At 41.8% G+C, this 18,555-nt stretch overlaps 1 protein-coding gene across 4 annotated transcripts in view; it reads right to left on the reverse strand.

Moving 5' to 3' along the window:
• The window catches only part of NTN1 (netrin 1), a 189,778-nt gene that overhangs the window by 153,953 nt on the left and 17,270 nt on the right, over window positions 1-18,555 (reverse strand). The gene's annotated exons all lie outside the window — the stretch shown is intronic.

Genomic DNA, 18,555 nt, shown 5'->3' on the forward strand with positions numbered 1-18,555 from the left:
ATGTTAGGGGAAGGCTCAGAAATACTCATTTTAACAAGCATTTCCCACTCCACACAAGGCTTTTTTTATTAAGATATAATTCACGTATCATACAATTTACCCTTTAAAAGTGTACAATTTCACGGTTCTCAGTATACTCACAAGGTTGTGCATCACCACTATCAAATTCCAGAACATTTTCATCACCTACCATGAAACCCCATGTCCATTTAACAGTCATTCCTCATTCAACCCTTCTCTTCAGTCTCTGGGAACCACTAATCTGCTTCCTGTATGAATTTGCCCATCCTGGACATTTCCTATGAGTAGAATATACAGTATATGGTCTTCTGTAAGTGGCTTTCAATTATCATGAAGTTTTCAAGATATATCCATGTTTAAGCATGTACCAGTACTCCACTCCTTTATATGGCTGAATAATATTTCATTGTATGGATATACCAAAATTTATTTACTCAGTCATCAGTTGATGGATATTTGGGTTTTTCCCCCACTTTTTGGCGATTATGAATAATGCCACTATGAAGACTTGTATACAGATTTCTGTGTAGATACGTATTTTCATGTCACTTAAGTATACACCGGGAGTGGACTGTTGGGTCATATGGTAACTCTGTTTACCCTTTTGGGGAACTATTTTCTAAACAGCTAAAATACTACGTTCCCAGCAGCAGTGTATGCACGAGGATCCCAATTTTTCCACATTCTTTTCAACACCTGTTATTATCTTTTTGATTATAGCCATCCTAGTGGGTGTGAAGTGGTATCTCATTGTGGTTTTGATTCACATTTCTTTGATGACTAATGATGTTCACATCTTTTCATGTGCTTATTGACCACAGGTACATCTTCTTTGGAGAAATGTCTATTCAAGTTCTTTGCCTGTTTTTAAATTTAATTTTGCCTTTTTGTTGTTGAGTTGTAAGATTTCTTTATACATTATATTCTTTATATATTCTGGACTTTTATCAGATATACGATGTGTAAATATTTTCTCCCATTCTGTGGGCTGTCTTTTCATTTTCTCGATAGTGTCCTAAAATTTGATGAAGTCCCATTTCTGTTTTTTCTTTGGTTCCACAGAAGATTTTGATGTAGATTGTCTATGGGCAGCTCTACGAGAAATATCCCAAGGGTTTGATCAAGACGTTAGAGTTACACTTTTAAAATTTATTAGCAAAAAGTTGTCCATAGTATAATATAACCTTTCTTTTTGAGTCTTTGCCAGATTTCTAGTTATGTCTCTTTTTCATTCCTAACGTTGCTTATATGTCCCTTCTCTTTTTTTCTTGACCAATTTTTCCAGATATTTGTTTACCTTATTAGTCTTTCCAAACAACCAACTTCTGGCTTTGGTTGATCCTCTCTGTTAAGTATTTGTTTTCTAGTTCATTGACTTCTGCTCTTATTTTTATCTCCCCTCTCCCTTTTTCTGGCTTATTCTGTTAATTTTTTTCTAACTTCTTAAATTAGATACTTAGCTCATTAATTTTCAGCCTTTCTCATGGTTCTGTATTCTGTGAAACACACACCTCTCTTCAGCATCCCTTCCATCCATTTCCACGAATTAATCACCCCCTGGCAGGAGAGTGAGGAGAAACAGAGGCAGGCATGGAACTGGGTCACCTGCCTGTCCCCATAGGAAGCTGTCTTTCAGAGAGCTGAGAGCTCCTGGGGGTGGGGGGTGGGCGTAGGGGGGTTGTATTCCAGAGCCAAACCAAGCCATTTGGGGTCGTATTTCATGATGGGATGTGGCACCCCATGTCAGTGAGTTCTTGCAGCCTCACCATCTTGTCCTTGCAGACTGACTGCTATTTCAGCAAACCTCCTTTGCCAGGCCAAAAGGCAATGAGGCAGATGCTCATGTAAAGACAGGAACGAGCCAAAGCAATAAACTCAGCCCCAGCTGTCGGCCCAAACTGCTCCAGTCTCAGCTAGGAAGCATCCTGTCCTTTTCTTTGCTTCCCATCTTTATTCCTAGTTAATTCCTTCCCTGGCACCACTTAGTAGGGAACCCCAAAACCATGACCATGGAATGGGAATGCTGAAAGGGACTGGGAACTCATTTGCCAACTCCCTCTTTTCACCAAGGAGGAGACAGAGGCCCAGGTGATATGCATTCAAGTTCACGATACAGTGCATTTTTTCTGATATCAGTATAAAACAACCGGCTTTGTCCCATTTCATGCATTGTGCTCTTAATACTACCTTTCAGACACTATTTTGTGACCCCTGCTCTTACTTTGTGTTCATTTGCGTTATATGCTTTTGCACATCTCTTAATTTTTAAAAGCTTAGATGATTTTGTCACTTAATTTGCTAAATACTGAGAGTGACGTGTTAAAGTGTCCCACTGTTGTTGTCAGTGCTGTGGAGTTGATCCAGGCTCCTAGAGACCCTGTGGACAGCAGAGCAGAACCCTGCCCGGTCTTTTGGCACCATCCTCTCACCTTCTGGCACCATATCAGACAACGCTCTGCTGCTATTCATAGGGCCTTCGTGACCAATTTTTTGGAAGTGGGTGGCTAGGTCCTTCTTCCTAGAGTCTCCTGTTAATATTGTTTTGTTGCTCCAAGTAAACAAAAATAAAAACAAGAATATAGAGTATCTGAAGAATGTAATCAGTACAACATATAATAAATATACTGAACTCTGTACCCTAAAAACAGAGTTCTCTTTCAGTTCCCATGGAGTAGCGACTGAAGTGATCTTACATATATACACTTATGAGATTGTTACACATACACACAGAAAAACTGTAGCAGCTGCAATAATACAAAATTGGACATTAATAATGAAATACGTATTTTAAGGACTTAATCCCCTGGAAATGAAAATCCAATTCATAAATAACTCCAGCAGCAAAAAGAATATCAAAACTACAGTGACGCAGTCATTGTAAAGGCAGTGACAACAAGAGCAGTGCAAATGAAAACTAAGGGGAAGTGGTCAAAGCTATTCTAGAGAGGAAAAGTCATTGCCTTAAATGGTTTTACTGCTTAATAGGAATAAGAAAACAATGATGTTAGTTGAACTGAGCATTCAACTAAAAAAGTTAGGAAGACCACAAAAAAAGGCTAAATAAAAGATTAATAAAGGTAGGGGTCAGCCTGGTGGTGCAGCAGTTAAGTGTGCACATTCTGCTTTGGTGGCCCAGGGTTTGCTGGTTCGGATCCTGGGTGTGAACATGGCACCGCTTGGCAAGCCATGCTGTGGTAGGCATCCCACATATAAAGTGGAGGAAGATGGACATGGATGTTAGCTCAAGGCCAGTCTTCCTCAGCAAAAAGAGGAGGATTGGCAGATGTTAGCTCAGGGCTAATCTTCCACAAAAAAAAAAAAAAATTACTAAAGATAAAACAGAAATTAGGAAATGAGAAACAATAAAAAGCATTCAAAATTAAGTGGCACCCTAAAATAGTAGCTAAGAGCACCACTCTGAGAGCAGACCAATCCTGTTTGAATTACAGTTCTGGGCTTTAAAGCTGTGTGACATCAGGTAAATTAAATTTCTGAACTTCTCAACCACCTGTAAAGTGGGAATAATAGTACTCAATGCAAAGAGTTGTAAAGATTTTAAAAATTACACAGTGTATGCTAAGTACTTAGCACAGGACCTGGCATACAGTGAGTATTAAATAGATACTATCAGTTGTTACTATAATCACTTTCAAAAATGTCAAGAAAACAAACAAACCTAGGCAAAAAGAGCATGAGGATAAATATTCACTATTAAAAATTAGAAAGATGATAGAGCCACATATGGAAATTTTAAAAAATATTTTCAGTGATTACTACATACCACTATGCTTAAAAAATGACAATCTGGGTAAATGATTATTTTCTTGGAAAATAAATTACCAGATTTGACTCAAAAAGCAGTTGAGAAATTCCTGAATAAACATATAAGCATGGAAGAAACTGAAATGGTTATCAAATAACTACTTCCAAAAATGGCATGGGGCCCAGACGGACTAATTCTAGCAAATCTTCAAGGAATAGCTATTTCTCATGCTATTTAAATTATTCCAGAGCACAGAAAAGAATGGAAACTTCTCACTTCATTTCATAAGGCTAGAACAGCCCTGATACAAAGGGCAATATAAAGAGAGAAAAGTTCCAACAAATCTGACATTTGAACAAATACAAAAATCAAAAATAAAATATTAGCAAAGAATAATGTATCACCAAAGAGAACTTATTCCAAGAATGCCAGGATAACTCAACCTTAGAAAATCACAAAACCATATGAGATACCACTTCACACCCACCAGAATGGCTATAATCAAAAAGATGGAGCATAAGTATTGACGAGGATGTGGAGAAACTGGAACCTTCATATACTGTGGGTGGGGAAGTGAAACGGTGCAGCTGCTTTGGAAAACAGTCTGGCAGTTCCTCAAAAAGTTAAATACAGAGTTACAATATGACACAGCAATTCCACTCCCAGGTAGACACCTAAGAGAAATGAAACTATCCATAGAAAAACCTGTACATCCACGTTCATAGGAGCATTATCCATAATAGCCAAAACACAGAAACAACCCAAACATCCATCAAGTGATGAAGGAATAAATAAAATGTGCATATTCACACAATGAAATATTATTCAGCCATATAAGGAATAAAGTACTGACACATGCTACAATATGGATGAACCGTGAAAACGTTAATTGAAAGAAATCAGTCACAAAAGGCCACATACTGTATGATTCCATTTATATGAAATGTTCAGAATAGGCAAATCTATAGAAATTGAAATTAGATTAGTGGTTGCCTAGAGCTGGGGTGGCGGTGGGAGGGAAGGAATGGGAAGTGACTGCTAACGGGTACAAGGTTTCTTTTGGGCATGACAAAAATGTTCTGGGACTAATTTTGGTGGTGGCTGCACCACTCTGTAAACATACTAAAAACCAATGAATTGTATATCTAAATGGGTGAATTCATGGCATGTGAATTATGAATTTATGGTATGTGAATTATATTACAACAAAGCTGTTAAAAATTTTAGAAATCAACTAGTATACTTCATTACATTAATAGTCAAAGCAGAAATATCATATGATCATTTTAATTGATACCTAAGGGATTAACATTCCACATATTCTTGATTTAAAACAAAAACAAAAAGAAGCAAACCTCCCAGTAAACCAGGAATAAAAATCATTCCTTTGAGCACAATAAAGAATATCTACCTGAAACTAGTAACAAATAACATAATGGTGTGACTCCAGAAACATTCTCACTCAAGTCGGGATCAACACAAGGGTATATCTTACCATTATTATATACCCTTACTTTGAAGTTCTATCTAACGCATGAAGACAAGAAAAATAAAGTACAAGTATTAGAAAAGAAGAGCTAAAATATCCATGATCTGTAGATTATAGGTGAATATGAAAATAATCCAAGAGAAGAGAATTAACTGAAACACCATGAGAACTAATTTTAAAAGAGTTCAGGAAATTTGCAGGTTGCAAAATACTTACATAAAAATCAACAGCTTTCATATATGTCAGCAATACTCAGAAAACAAAATGAGAAGGGGAAAAAATCTCTTTCATAAAAGTAATCAAAATTATAAATACATAGAAATACACTTTTTTTTAAAAAGTATGAGGCTAATATAAAGAATGTATACAGTCTAAAGAAGGGTATAAAAGAAGACATGAATAAATGGAAATCTTCAATGAGTCTGGATTGCAAGACAAATTTGTACAAGTAGCTACTACATACCTATTAGAATGGCTAAAATTACAAAGACTCACCATATCAAATGCTGATGAGGAACTGGAATTGGAGAAACTAGGACTCTCATACACTGCTGGTATGAGGGGAAAGTGATACAACCATTTTGGAAAACAGATACATACTACACCATTCCATTTATATAAAACTCTAGAAAAGGCAAACTAACAAAAAAACGATGGAAAGAATAATGGGGGAAAGGGGCAGGAGATGTGGCAAAAACCCCCAAGAAGCATTAGGAAACACTTGGGTCTGATGGGTATGTTCTTTAACTTGATTGTGGTAATGGTTGCATAGGTATAGACGTATGTCAAACCCACCAAACAATACTCTTTAAATATGTGCAATTTATTGAGTTTCAATTATATCTCATTAAGACTGTTCTAAAAATCTATCTGGGGGGCTGGCCCTGTGGCCGAGTGGTTAAGTTTGCGCGCTCCGCTACAGGTGGTCCAGTGTTTCGTTAGTTCGAATCCTGGGCGCGGACATGGCACTGCTCATCAAACCACGCTGAGGCAGCGTCCCACATGCCACAACTAGAAGGATGCACAACAAAGAATATACAACTATGTACTGGGGGGCTTTGGGGAGAAAAAGGGGGAAAAAATAAAAAAAAAAAAAGCCCTTTTAAAAAAAAAAGAAAATCTATCTGGAAGAACCAAAGAGAAACACACAATTTGTGATTTTATCCAGACATCCTACCCTTTTGATGCCCTAACAACCGTAATGGAGACATTTCAATAATCAAATCATTAAGTATAACAGTCATATTGACACAACTACAATTTAAAAAGTGTAAGATTATCAGTGATCACCAAGTTCTTTTTAACAACACTGCCATCAAATTACAACGGCATTTGTATTGAAATTTGACAACCTCATCTAAAGCCTACACATATGTACATACATGCATTTATACATACACAAATATGAATAGCAATGAGAATAACTGAAAAAGAACCAATGAAAAAGAATAAATGAGCAAATACTGAGCTCACCAAATGATGAAATACACTATTAAAACAGTCAGGAAGTGGCAGGAAAATAGATCAGTCAAACAAAATGGAAAATCCAGAAAACCGTCTAAGTTTATACAATATTTAAGCATTTAATAAATACAGCATCTCAAATCACTGAGAAGGAATGATTTTTTTTTCAATAGCTGCCATTGAATAACTGGATAAATATTTGATGAAAAAAGGGAGATCCTTACCTCACACCATATGTCACAATTAATTCCAGATGGGAGAAAGATTAAAATATATGACTTTGAGTTCTGGCAACAAAGGGCACTGAGCTAATGCAGAACCCCTACCACTGCAAACATGTAGACATACTAGATGAAATGTAATTTTAACAAATATTTAATGCATAGCAGATCTCACAAGAAATAAAAGGAAATCCCCAGGTGCTAGAGGAAATAACAAACTGAAAGCCAAAGTATTCAGAGAAACCTTGAGGCCGCGGTGATCATGGGGTGTGTATGGGTGGGGAGTGGAATGGAGGGAGGAGAGAGATGAGGAGAAAGAAGTATTTGTTATTAGACCTGGAAATAGGCCTTAATGTCTTTGGACTTGGGTTTTAGCACACACACAGACATGAGATGCGGCCTCGGGTCTTACAAGGCCAGGAGTTAGAAATGAGAGCCTGCATTCTTTCCTAATATTTAATGAGCACCTGGTATATGCCAGGCCCCCTGGGAACAAAACAGACAAGGATTCCTGCACTGATGTAAATATACATTCTAACAAGTGTTAGAACAGGACAAGTGGGAGGATGGGAAGACAGTGAAGAAACATAACAAATAAATGAATTAAATAGTATGTTAGAATGTGGTAAGTAGTATGGGGGAAAAAGGAGAAAGTAAAGCAGAATAAGGGTGATCAGGAGTGGGCGAGTCTGTGTGGCTGCGTGAGTGTGCAGAGAGTAAGTGTGTGTGTGTGAGAAAGAGACAGACAGAGATGGATGAGGGAGCTGTTTTAGGGTACTATTAATTAGGATACTCAGAGCAGGCTGCACTGAGAAATGACAACTGATCAAAGATTGAAGGAGCCACGGGAGCCACCCATTCGGCTATCTGGGCAGAGGGAACCACCCATAAGGACAGACTCGGGGCTTGGGGGACAAGGGTAGAGGCAGGAAGTCTAGTTAGGACACTGTGCCAGTAATCCAAGTGGCAAAAAGCCTGGACTTTACAAATGCACCCTAAGTGAAAGGGGGGCAAAAAATCTTTGTCAGCCTAAGGCGACAGCAAAGTTTGCCTCTACCCAAAACTCTTGAGTAAAGGAAGAAAAACTCCTCAGTGGGAAAAAGAAACCCCAGGACTGAAAGAGACTAGAAGCAAACGCATACTCCTCATTTGATACAGGAATTTTCAAGATGATTAATTAATGGAAAAATTGGTCCCAAGCCAATGATACCTCTAGGATGTCTGGCAAAATCACTTGATAGGGACATTTCCAAAACTAAGACCAATAGGATTTCCACAAAACCCCAAATAAAGATAAGCTCACAGTCAAACATTATGAAACACGTGAGGAAATCATTTACCATAAGCAAAGGTCAGCAGACAAAACAAGCAGGATGATCAGTACCCCAAGAAGTTGAGAACATCCATCAAACTAAAAAAGACTACAGGATAAGTTATGTTTATAGGATAAGATATGTTTTTATAAGACTATAGGGTAAGTATATATTTACAAGGAAATAATCTGAGCAAAAGAGGACAGATATTGAAGAGAACATGCAGTACGATTTCATTTATATAAAGTTCAAGAACAGGCAAAACTAACTCTATGGTGTTAGAAGGCAAGACAGTGGTTACACTGTGGGGTGGTGACTAGGACGGGCATAAGGAGGCCTCTGGAAATATTTTCTTTCTTGATGGCTGAGCTATTACAGAAGTGAGTTGACTCTGTGAACATGCATCCAGCTGAACACGCATGATCTGAAGAGAGAAGACTGACGAGCTGACAGGGTGGTGGGCAGAGGAGGAGCAGGTTCCGAGTCTTCCCTCCCCCAGGGGAAGAGCTGGTGAGTGAGAAGCGGGAAATTCCCAGAGGTCTTGGCAGTTAGGTCCAAGCGAGGACCCCAGTCAGAGCCTGAGCAGTCTTTTGAGGGACCTCCAATGGAAGGGAAGGGACGGGAAATACATCATTCAAGTTGTAGAGCTTCTTCTGGTTGAGATGGGAATGGAGGCGGGTGGGTAATACAGATCGGAAAAGTCCTCAGGAAGGAGGTGCGTGCCCCCGGCACACAGGACATCAGAGATGAAGGCAGTCTTCAGGTCCCAACCCTTCACTTTACGCAAGACAAAACTGAGGCCCAGAATAGTGACGGGACTTGCCCAAAGTCACCTTTGTTCCGGTATTAACAGTTTTCCTTGACAGGGTATATACAGATTAAAGATGAGAGGCAACCAGGCACAGTGGTGAAAAAGCACGACTTTAGAACCACAGGGCTTAGACACTAATTCCTACTCCACCCCTTGCCAGCTGTGTGACCTGGGGCAAGTTACACACCCTCCATGTGCCTCAGTTTCTCCACCTGTAAAATGGTGTACAAATGTAAATTTGTACCGCAACTTTCTACAAAACGTATAACCACTATGTATTAGAGCTGATCAGATACCTACCCCATGACCCAGTGATTCCACTTGTAGATACAAACCCAACCGAGATGCATTATATACACATCAAAAGACATGGACAAGTAAGGCCACCGCTGCACTATTTGTAATAGCTAAAATCTGGAAACAAGCCAAATGTCCACCATAAATGGAACAGATAAATAAATTGTGATACATTATACCACAAAACACTATATAGTAATGAGAACTAATCAAACTACTACTACTCCTGGATAAACAGCACAAAGGTAACACTGAGTCAAAGAGGCCAGAATACCATTCCACTCAAATAAAGTTCAGAAACAGTCAAAACCAATATATGGCGGGCAGGGGGCATGGTGACTGGAAGGGAGCACCAGGCAGCTTCTGGGGTGCCGGCATCTTCTTGTTGGGGGTGCTGCTATGCAGGTGTGTTCACATGGCGAAAGGTCTCTGAGCTGCACACTTAAGATCTGTGTGCTTCTCTGTATATACTTCAATAAAGAAGTTTACTTAATAAGAATAATAGGATGCACCTCACCAGGCCGTCATGAGGACTAGATGAGGTAACATTTGTAACCTGCTGAGAACAAAGCACGGCAACAGTAAGGACTACAGAAACGTGGGCTGACAGAAGCCCAAAGTCAAAGTCGAGCACTCTGCCTCTAGCTGTGTGACCCCTTCCTGTCCCCCTCCTCTGAGCACCCCCCCCCCATGGCTCCTCTCACTCCCCACGCCACCTCATATACCAACGTGGTCTTGACTGGAACCCTTAGGACATTAAGGCATCGAAGGCCCAGAGGGCTCAAGTAACGTGCCCAAGCTCACACAGCGCGTCTGTCTCTCGGTCACTCCTGCTCGTTACTACCCTTCTGGGGACTCACGCTCAGGTAGGGTCTAGAACCCAGGCAATCTGAAGCTAGAGATGAGTTGTCTCAACCATAACTTCTAACACATGCATTTTGGTATTTCATACAGTATGAAACAGAATGCTGTGCTCTCTGATCTTGATTCTAGAGCTAAATATTTTCTATGGATCAGGAAAATCAGAACTTGCTTTTCACTTAAATGTGAATCATATTCTTCTGCAGACATCTTTGGTTCAAAAAAAAAAACCCACAGCTCTCGAACCCTGGTTCCAACAATAAACTGGGGTGAAAAATACAGGGGAATGCCCAGTCCCCTTCTTCCCTAACATTTCTGGGCATCACAATGGCACATCTGCCTGAAAACGTGGTTTAAGAAAGACCGATCTCGGTGGATTGGCCTGAGAAGCAGCTTCCTTCCTCGTGGCAGCTGGGATGGCCGAGCACTTTCTCACCGTGAATTCTCTCCAGGTCTGAGCCATGAAGTGAGACAGGGCTGGGTCTGGGAATAAAGAGTTGGCTGAGCCCAACCTGCCCACCTCTGAGGCCTGGCTTCAGGGAGAGGAAACAAGCTGGCCGCAGGACTCGGAGCAGGGCGGCCGCTGTCCAACAGCCCTGCCCCAGGGCGCCCAACCCAAAGGTACTTTCAAGTTTCGGACGCCAAAGTCTGTATCTGTAAACACAATGTGTTTCCTTTTTCATGCTGGGGTTGGAGCTGTTATTGTTCGACACTTTCTGCGCCAGCTCAGATGGAAGCAGAGCGCTGAGGGAAGTGGCCTGTGCAGAGTCCTTGTGCCTCAGCGCCACACAGCGTGGCTTGGGGTCAAGGACACAACGTCTCAGGTGGTTAGAGCCCGGGAGCCTCATGCACCGGGGCCCTGACCCAGGCTGGGCCGTAATTTCCTCCGAGTCTGGGGACAGTTTTGGAGTTCTCCCAGTCCAGAGGAGCCCACAGGGGGACTTCAGAGCTGACACTCCCGGGAAGACCACCCTCCTGAGGGAAGTGCAGTCTCTCACGCTCTGGGCACAGAAGAAAACAGAAACGCTAGGACAGGACACATGCGGGAGGAAAATGTGAAGGGGACTGAAATCCAATCCTTCTGGGGTGTAGGAGCCAAACCTGAAACCCGCTTCTTCTCAAAACCTCTGCGCCTCCCGCGTCCCGGGCATTCGGCAAAGTTCCGTACTTTGGGGGCCCCCTGGGTTTATGGTTGTGTGCAAGGGTACAAGTATTCACCTTCGCACATGCACAAGCTCCCCAATGAAAGTGTACTCCACCTGCAGGGAGGGCATGGATTTCAACTTCTTTACATCCCCAGCCCTAACAGAGCCACCTGACCACTGATGGCTCCAGGAACGTCCACTTACAGGATACCTCTGTGTCTGCAGGCTGCAGGAGCGGGGGAAGGTCTTCTCGGACCAAAAACGTCCCATGATTTTCACCTCCTAGCCTAATTCTAAGTAGTAATGGCTGCCTAGGGTATTACATTGAAGAGAATTCTAATACCCTAAGACCATTTCTGGACTTAGGAGAAAAGAGTGCTGTGATTGATTAGCAATGTCTGCCCTGGTTTCGGAATGGGGGACTGGTGGTACATTTGTTAAGTACTCACCACAGCCATTCCAAGCAGGAACAGATAAACTGAAAAGCCCTGACAATAGTTATCAGGCAGGCAGGAAGCATCCGTCACTTTGGACATGCCATCAAATATGGAAGGTAACACACAACATACAAGTGCTTGTGAAACTAAAAGAGATCTATCTTATTTCCTTGTTATTAAAGACTCGGTTATTGAAATCCAGTCCCTTTAAAGGTCCCTACGGTCCTACAGATTGTCTAATTTAAGCATGGAGCCTCTGGAATGTGTGAAAACTGAACATGACAACCAATAAACTCTCTTACTTGTAGGCAGAAAAGCACCTGGGGAAAATCCAGAAACTCTAGCAATAGCACCAGCCAGGAGGGAGCATGGATGGGACGCCAACCAGAACTCTACCACCTGCAGAGGGCTGATACCTCACATACCTCCCACAGGCTAGTCCTGAGTCCTCCACAGAGACAGACTTCCAGCTCCTTCTCCCAGGCTGAGTTGGGAAAAGTCATTGGTTATCAGTCGACGGAGTGAACTAGGGTGTTGCTTTCTGCCTTTCAAGGTTCTTATCCGACAAAATGACTGTGACCTCTGAAAAGCCACCCCTTTAAATCAGCTGGAAGTCTACCATCCCTACAGAGACATCTTTCTTCTGCATCTTCTTTACATGCATAAATGCACTGCAACATGAAATCATCCCACCTTGACTACAGCTAATATACTAATCCTGACGGCAAAAGGCTCAGGGATCTCCAGGGATGGCCCCGACACGGGCAAAGGCAAAGCACACTTCTCCACTCCTTGGCAGTACTCCTGGACACCTGTCCCCTCGAACGACACCTTGCCTCTCTCTCTGAGTGTGAGTGGCCACCTCTGATAGAAACGTCCATCGTGAAGGGGTCTTAGGGCGGGCGCTCAAGTGTTGGAAGAGAAAGGCTCAGACAAGAGGCATTCTGCATCTCATCCATCACACGACCACAGTCCCCTCTCTCCGTCAGAGGGTAGAAGTGGCATAAAATAATGCAGTCAGGGATGAACACACACCAAGCCAAGGCCTCCTGGGAAGTGGGGATGAGAAGGGAGTATTATCTCTACAGGCAAAGGATTGACAACTGGAATGGGTCTCTGCCTTCTGACGAGGGGGAAACTCACATCAATTATACAACGTTTCAAAGGCAAATGAAAGTCTAACTCTGCGTTTACAGTAGGGATACATTTTGGAATAAAAATACAGGAATGCATACTGAACTCAGTATGCTGTGCTACACAAGTCAAACCTGGGAACCACACGGAGGCAAACAGCCCTGTGTCTGGAGGACTGCCCCAGGCAGCTCGCTCATTTCAGGTGCTATTCAGAGTGACCGTCCCTCGGAGCTGGATTCTAATAGGACACGGCTTTTATGCGATCAGCCTTCAAAACAAGCGCTGCTGATACCCCCTGTTCGCAACGGCGTCGCTGAATAAGCCAAGATGTGCCCTGCAGACCTGTCCACACTTAGTTCTGTTTGTGTAAAAACTGCCCTTTGGTGTCAGGGACATGTGTCTTTGAAAAGCTTCCATTTCTGTGGCAACCTGATTAATTGCAAGAAAGCATCCAGTATAATGCCCAGCACTTAGTAGGGGTTTGTGGTCTGTCTTCAGGATGCAACCTGACAACCACCGTGGACTGACGCTCGAAACTGCAGTTCCCCGGCCGCCCAGACCAATGCCACACCTTCCGAGGCTGCGGAGACCACAAGGGCTGATGTGTGTCTTTCCAGACGACAGGCAAAATGCTGTGGGCTGCTCTGCAAGTATTAGGCTTAAATCCTAAGAATTTCAAAAGCCCTCCGAGACCTCCGGTCTCCCTCTAATGAAAGGCACTGCAGAAACCCAAGGTATGATTACCACTTCTGAAAGGAAGAAAAAAATACTGGCTCACAAAATATCTGTACTTGTGCATCAACAGATAAGGCTGTTTTATAATCCAGTTCCCCAGAGAGCCATTTATTTTGGTGAGGCCAGTGTGCATAGCAGACACTGTAGAAGCCATCAAGATAACACGAATAACAACCCAGCGGACTTTTGAAGTGTAAACATAAAAGTCTATTAAGAATACAATGTTGGTTTAATCCCAAGACAAAAAATTTACTTAATGAAAAGCACAACTCATCTCGAGAAGGAAATATCGATACCAGCTGTGAGCAGAAAATGAGGGGATTCCTTCCAGGGAACATCTGAATTTCAACCCACTGCCTTTCCAATATTTACTCTGGACATAAAGTCTCAAATACTTTTCCGAGGATCTCATCTTTCTACAGGAGGAGGAGGTCAGAGAGAAGTCTGGGCAGGGCCAAAGGAGACCTTGGCAGAGTCTGGAAATGCACAGACCCGCCCCAAAAGGTTCACCCTGATGCAGCTCTGTGTCCCTTCTCCGGGCGGCGGGCAGCATAGCGAGCAGTCTCCCTGCCCACCAGGTGCTAATGAGGACCCCCGCAGAGACCCTCACTCCAGCTGCTGTGGGGCCAACAGAGATAAATGACAGCCTTGTGCGGCTGACACACACCAACTGCACCTACCAGCGCCACGCCAACAACGAGGACATGCCATTAAACTCCTCTCTTGAATGACACTTCTCAGCCACTTCCTAGATTTTTTTTCAATATGTTTCAGAGAAGCAAGGGGATATTGAGCACTAGGGCAAAAGGAGAAGGCCCTATTAAGGCGGATTTTCCGATGACAAGCTCTGTTCCACCACCTTTGAGAGAGACCACCGGCCCTGAAATCAAGAAAGACTTGGCCATCAGCAACACTTGTGGATGCTGAGAACCCACAAGAAAGAACTTAAACCCTCTTCACTTATATTCCTAACTCCCAGCTCCCACTAGGCCTGATGGCTAAAATAAAGGACAACTTCTTATACACAATTTCATATTTAAGTATGTACGAATATAAGAAATATTGTAATATAATATAACACAACACAACACAACTAGGGAACCACTTCCAGTTCCAGCAAGAAATAACAAGTTGTTGCAACTTTTCTCCTACACATGGCTATGTAACTGCCGTTCATGTATTCATTCATCTAGCCATCCATGCTATGGGGAGGTAGCATAGAGGATGCAACAGCACAAAGCACAAACATCAGGCTGGAGTCCCAGCTCCACCACCCACTAGCTATATGGCTTTGGGTAAACCATTTAATATCTCTAGGTTATGGTTTCCTCATCCGTAAAATAAGGATAATGAAAGCGCCTATTATTAGCATAGTCACGATGATCAAACGGCTAAATTAATGTGAATGCTTGGTAAAAAATAAGCCCTCAAGGGTTAATCATTATAATGACAACAATATAATAATTACCATGACTATAAAAACATTCATTGATCTACAGCTATGTGCCAGACTCTGGACTAGGCAGCAAATAATTTTAGCCTTCTGATTTTCCAAGAGTCTTTAGCGGGGCATTGGATTTCTCAATGGCAATACCACCGACATAACCTCCCTCTCTCGCTGGGGATGATGGGAGGCCCAAGCACCAGAACGATCTACAGCATGAAGAACCCCCTCCCAAAGCCATGTTTAAACAATTACGAGCATTATGTTGCAGGTACCCAGGACCATAGGAGGCCAGCCCAGCACGGTGCTCATCTTGCAGAGACGTCTTTTGTGTGGGTTTTGGGTTTCAGCTGGGCAACACAAAGCCATAGAATGAGTCGCAAAACGAGTTTTCATAAGCTCCCCCTGTCACAAACCAGGCAGGGGTTCATGCTGACATCCCCACAGTAAGATTAAACAGCATGCTTCGTCAGGCACTAAATACTAACACAGCTCCGACGTCAGGGGGACGCTGATTAAAACTGATGTCAATAATTTATGAAACACAATATGGTCTTCAGATGCTCTTTTGAAAAAAAGGAAGGGGGGAAAAAGGGCCTAGCAACCCAGGTGGTTTAAAATTGTTCATGCATTTTCCCTTGAATGTACACACCCCCCCACCATGCATGGATGCTTCCTTATACGATGAATATAAATGCATATGTGTATAAAAGCATGTGAACACTGCTGATACATATGGGCGGAAGAAAGAATTTAGTTACTCCACCGAGAGCTGTCGAGGCTGTAACGTTATACATAGTCTTGTCTTTCATATTGTTTTGAGGGTGTTTTTTTTTCTCCCGGAAGAAATCCAAAATTGATTTAAAATAAAATTGGGCTCCACAAAAGTTCACATTTACTCTCCGTAGAGAATTCAACCTTGAAACGACACCAAAAAGAAACCCTGACCAAAGAAAACCTATAGGATATACGGATTTCTTAGTAATCTGAAAGTACCTCAGCCCTATGAAGAAAAAACATTTAGTCAAACAACATCAACGTTTTTTAAAGTTTTAGGGGTTTTTTTTGAGCGGGGTGGGGCAGGTTAACCTGGGGAAAGATGCCATTTTAGTCTATTATAAATCACGTCTCATTATTTTATAAAGGCAAAGACAGAAGAAACTAGCATGGTGATAATGCTCCATTTTTATCAAGACTGCTTTTTTGGAATAAAAAAATATATACTTCTTTACTTTGCCTGCATTGTAAATAATCCGGGTAGCTTGACTTTATATGTCAACAGTGTGAAATTCACAAGATGGGATTATGTTGGGGGAAAAAAACCTGAGCCACTGATAGTACAAAAGTTAGTGTTTGAAGGATTTATTAATGCTTTTTCCTAGCACAGTGCCCTGTAGTGTCTCAGAACACCTGTCAAATACTAATTCATTCCGATATCTCCGCTACAGGGCCTTTTCATAAAAAGCTCGACCTTTAATTGTAAATCACTTTTAAATTGTCTTTGCTGGCTTTCTCTTTTGCAGAATGATGGAAAAATCACTAAGACTTCAATTAAGACTTTATGAGAACTTCACCCTGATGTTGCCAGCGACATCTACAAGGTATCAGAGCAACTATTCAAAAAGGAAACTATAAATAACTTTAACATAGTTGAATTGGCTCTGCTTTTAGGAGATGATTGAATAACTGCTAAGATTTAAAGATACTTTAACTACTGAGAATTAACATATCTTCAGTAAAAACTGAAAATATTGTTACCCGATTATTTGTCATGTAGATTATGTACTTATTAGGCCTAATTAAACTTTTGAACAAAAAGGCTTGCTAATTACATTAGTTAATATGTTGACTGCTCAGTTTGGCTAAAAAAAAAAGCAGTCAATCTAATTTGTGCACATGGTTAGTGCTTTGGTCAAAAGACAAAATCCTAAACTATAGAGATTATTTCAAATGCATGACCATTGTTATAACAAATGCTGGTTAAGTTTCCACATCCACAGGGACTGGGAGAGGATGGGGGTGGGTTGTGAATTTGAACAATACCAACTAAGACGAATCTTCAAGCCAGTAAAATGTTACCACAACATCCAGTTTATTCTCCTCAATGTATTCACTTGAGTTTGTCCAATTAGACCCCACGGATGACAATGTGAAGTTATCTTTCATACGCGCGTACAAACTAAAACTTATAGCAAAACCCTGGGAGGCCCTTTAAATGTCAATAAAGGGTTCTTACGCACAAAAGGAAGAAAAGAAAAGAGGAAAGGGGGAAGAAGAAGAGATGGGAAAAACCAACACTTCTGAAGGAATTGAACAGATCAAAGGAATTTCATTCTCAAAGAGCCCTAAGTCGGGGTGTAACTACTGTCTGGCTGTGGAATCCTGAAAAGTCTCCTCCAACTGGCAACCAGTTCTGTCCCTTAAAGGAGGGGCAAGAACAATTAGGTGTGCAAAAGCGGGACCCACTGAGTGCAAAAATGGAGGCCCTGCCATGCAGCCCAGGACGCCGGACTGGGCCTCGGTGCCCACCCGCCTCTCCAAGACATGTTTTCCATTCGCTTGCTCAGAAGTCTGCATCCACAGTCATGAGGCACAAACTATTCGACAACAACATGACACAATTAATCAGAACCAGACCTCAAAACGTGCGTTTGTGGGGACGAGCAAACTCTGCCATGTGCCTCAGAGGGTGAAGCAATTGAAGAGATTCACACTGGCTGTTTGGGGTTGAGGGATGGGGGAGGAAAAATACATATGTTCCCAAAAGATGCACACCAAATGGCACATTTGCAAACTAAATAATTTTCATTAAAATAAAACGTGGGATTTGGAAATTTACATCTCACACTGGAAAAGTTCAGTATTGTCTTCCTACCTTCTCTCTCTCTCTCTTTTTTTTTCCCCCTGGGGAGAAAGTGATGCCAGAGAGTTTCTACAGAAGCAAAGTTGTACAATTCAGAAATAGAATGAATCCCTTTTTTAAGTTTCATTTCTGACTCAATAATATTCATCAGTGCCAGTCTGGTCAGTTTTCTCCTTCGGGACCCAAAACCCCATTAAAACTCGAGAATCTGGTCCCTTCGTTAATTCAAAACTGTTTAAATTTCACCAAACCCTGACGCTCACAAAAAAAATCTGGTATACTTCTTTTTGGGCCAAGATTGAATTAGTTTAAAATAATTACTGAACTCTCCTTTGTAACCTGTAGATAGTAATTAATTTAAATCACATCATTCTTCTGCTAACACAAACACGCTGTCCAAAAGAAAAAAAAAAATCAAACCATAAAAGACAAATGGAGGGACCAGGAGTGATACTCGTCTGTACCGACCTGGCCCCAAACTGCAAATCCCTCTGCCATCCCCCAAAGGACTTGCAGCTGTGGAGCTGTAACTTCCCGGACCCGGGCCTGGGTCCCCA

The sequence above is a fragment of the Equus asinus genome, chromosome 13 (genome assembly GCF_041296235.1).
Source record: "Equus asinus isolate D_3611 breed Donkey chromosome 13, EquAss-T2T_v2, whole genome shotgun sequence".
Lineage (NCBI taxonomy): Eukaryota > Metazoa > Chordata > Mammalia > Perissodactyla > Equidae > Equus > Equus asinus.